The sequence below is a fragment of the Simochromis diagramma genome, unplaced genomic scaffold, assembly GCF_900408965.1.
Source record: "Simochromis diagramma unplaced genomic scaffold, fSimDia1.1 OVJJ01000692.1, whole genome shotgun sequence".
Classification (NCBI taxonomy): domain Eukaryota; kingdom Metazoa; phylum Chordata; class Actinopteri; order Cichliformes; family Cichlidae; genus Simochromis; species Simochromis diagramma.
Genome location: NW_024387485.1, coordinates 379,213 through 381,920, shown reverse-complemented (window position 1 = coordinate 381,920; position 2,708 = coordinate 379,213). Strand labels below are relative to the sequence as shown.

At 40.9% G+C, this 2,708-nt stretch overlaps 1 long non-coding RNA gene across 1 annotated transcript; it reads left to right on the top strand.

The window, feature by feature from the left end:
• The first annotated feature begins 1,373 nt into the window (after positions 1 to 1,373).
• On the top strand, positions 1,374 to 2,416 carry LOC120724532. Its single transcript, XR_005693951.1, has 2 exons — positions 1,374 to 1,426; positions 1,984 to 2,416. It is a non-coding gene; the product is annotated as an uncharacterized LOC120724532 (long non-coding RNA).
• Positions 2,417 to 2,708: the final 292 nt, after the last annotated feature.

Genomic DNA, 2,708 nt, shown 5'->3' with positions numbered 1-2,708 from the left:
TTTTACTTTGAAAGTCCATGTCTCATGTAAATGCATAAGGTTGTGCTTCCTTTGTCTCGTTAGGCCTGATTTGCCCAAGCTGTGTTTCCCTCCTGTTACTCATTCCCTGATTGCTCCCTCTATGTATTTAAGCCCTGTGTTTCAGTATGTCGGGGTCATGATCTACCCTTATGCCATGCTATGTGTTCTGTCAGTCTTCCTGTGTAAGTTTATTTTGATATATCCAGTTATGTTACATTTGAGTTTAGCATTAAAGCTGTTTTGAGTTCAAGTTTTGCCTCCGAGTGTCTGCACCTTGGGTTCTCCTACTACCACTCCTGCCTGCACACAGCCTTCACATAACACGGGGGACAACACTGAAGGACTCTAGGTGAGCGCCAAGTGTGCAAATCGAAAGACCACGAGACAAGGCACCAGCAACTAGAGTAATAATGGATTGCATTTATATAGCGCTTTTCGGGGCCCTCAAAGCGCTGTACAGTTCCACTATTCATTCACTCTCACATTCACACACTGGTGGAGGCAGCTACGGTTGTAGCCACAGCTGCCCTGGGACAGACTGACAGAGGTAAGGCTGCCATATCGCGCCATTGGCCCCTCTGGCCAAAACCAGTAGGCGGCAGGTGAAGTGTCTTGCCCAAGGACACAATGACCGAGACTGTCCGAGCCGGGGCTCGAACCGGCAACCTTCCGGTTACAAGACAAACTGCCAACTCTTTGAGCCACGATTGAGTGAGTACTCACACTTCCAAGCTTTTTTTTATTTCCTCTTTGGATTGGGGATATCAGAAATCCTGGGAGGCTGCCGAGACAGGCTTTCCACCACAGAGGTAACGGACACTCACTGCCACCACACACTGTACCACACACAGTACCAAACAAAGCACACGCACACTGCACCAGGTGCAGAGCAAAGGATCACCAGTTTCACATTTGCACAGCTGTTTTATATGTAAGTTGTGGGGAGTGACTGTGCTAGCCAGAGGGTATGGGCAGAAATCTGTGCCATCAGAAACTGAATTTGAATAAGTTCAATTTGAATTTGAATTGCTCAGATTGAATCTGAATTGTAACTTGAATAAATGCTTTTGAAAACTGAATTTGAATTAGTCTAAATTGAAATTGAATTTATACTTTGAAAATGAATTGATTTGCTTTGAAACTGCATTTTATCCTTTAAAAATTCAGCTCTCGAATAATTTCAGTTTCACTTCTCACCACTCAATTTCAGTTCTACAATTCAATTTCAGTTCCAAAATTCAGTTTTTTGGAACTTACATCCGGTTCCGGTTCAAGCGCAGATTAATAGAACTACGTTTTACTAGCGGACCGAAAGTGTTCCCGACGGGAATCTACAGCATCTTGAGCTGAATTAAGACTTCAGAAGTCATTCGTCATGTCGAATGACCAGCGGATAAACTCTCAGGTTGGTAATAAATGTATTACATGTATAAGAACAAGCGTCATGTTAACAAATGATAGCCGTAAGGTAACTTTTATGCTTATTGTAGCTGTTAGCTAAAAACGCTAATTTAGCGTAGTTTGCCCTGAATTCAGCTTTGACAACAAATATGATCGACTGTTTCTAGTAGAATTCCAAAGCTGTCATCTTGGACCCTCTCAGAGTACCCCCTCTGTATGCTTGCAGAGACCCCTACAGTAGGGAAACATGCAAAACGGTGTCCAAACCTTTGTATTTTAGCTTTATTTATGTCTTACACAGCATCCCAACTCTTTAGCTAACTTAATAACTTTAGCTAAAGTGAATAGTTAGTCTAATTCATTAGTGCAGCATTACTGGATCACCTCTGTTTGAAGTGATATAATATGATATACAACTATCAGTGTTTAACTACCATAATAATTCTTAGGGTACTTAGTGCATGCTTAATTATTTTTTATTTTTTTAAACACACTGCTCCATTAATATGTTTGACAGGCTGAAGTTGTCGGGTCACCTCCTAAATCGACCATCTTTTACAGGTGTTTTGTGCCAGAAATGGAGTGTCCACTGAAGACTGAAGATACTGAATCTCTACGCCTTGCCATTGATCCCTCTTGTGCCTTCATCTAGACAAGAGACATTAACTTAACCACTCTCATATGCTCTGTACCTACATCACCTTCCCTGACAGTCGTAGCTTGGCTCATCTGAGGGTGAAATTATAAGAATGTGTTATTTTGCAAAGTGCTCTCTCGGGTTCCTAAATAAAATATGGCATTGAGGTCATTTCTTTTGAATTAATCCCTTCTTCTGAAATATAAGAACCTCTCCTGGTTTTAATGGCACTTTGGATTTCTTTACTTTCTGTTCCACTTCCAAACCCAAATAGATGCTGACAAGCTGACACAGTAACATGGAAGAGGGAAAGACGTTGGAAAGGACTACTACAAATAAACCTAATGCCTAACAATGAAAAATGTAAAATAAGAACAACAATAATAATAATAATAATAAAGATAAAAGATGAAGTAACAAGTTTTTAGTTTTTTGTTTATTCCAAATGATCATCCAGATGTCTGTGACATGTGATGACAAACACCATAATGGAAGGCCTTAGTCATCACATGCTTAAACTCATCATATATTTTTGCACATGCTGAACAGGCAGTCAGACATGCTGTAACTGTGGGGTAGAAAACTGCATGAACACCATACGGCAGGGGTCTCAAACTCCAGTCCTCGAGGGCATGGAAAAGTTGCATGA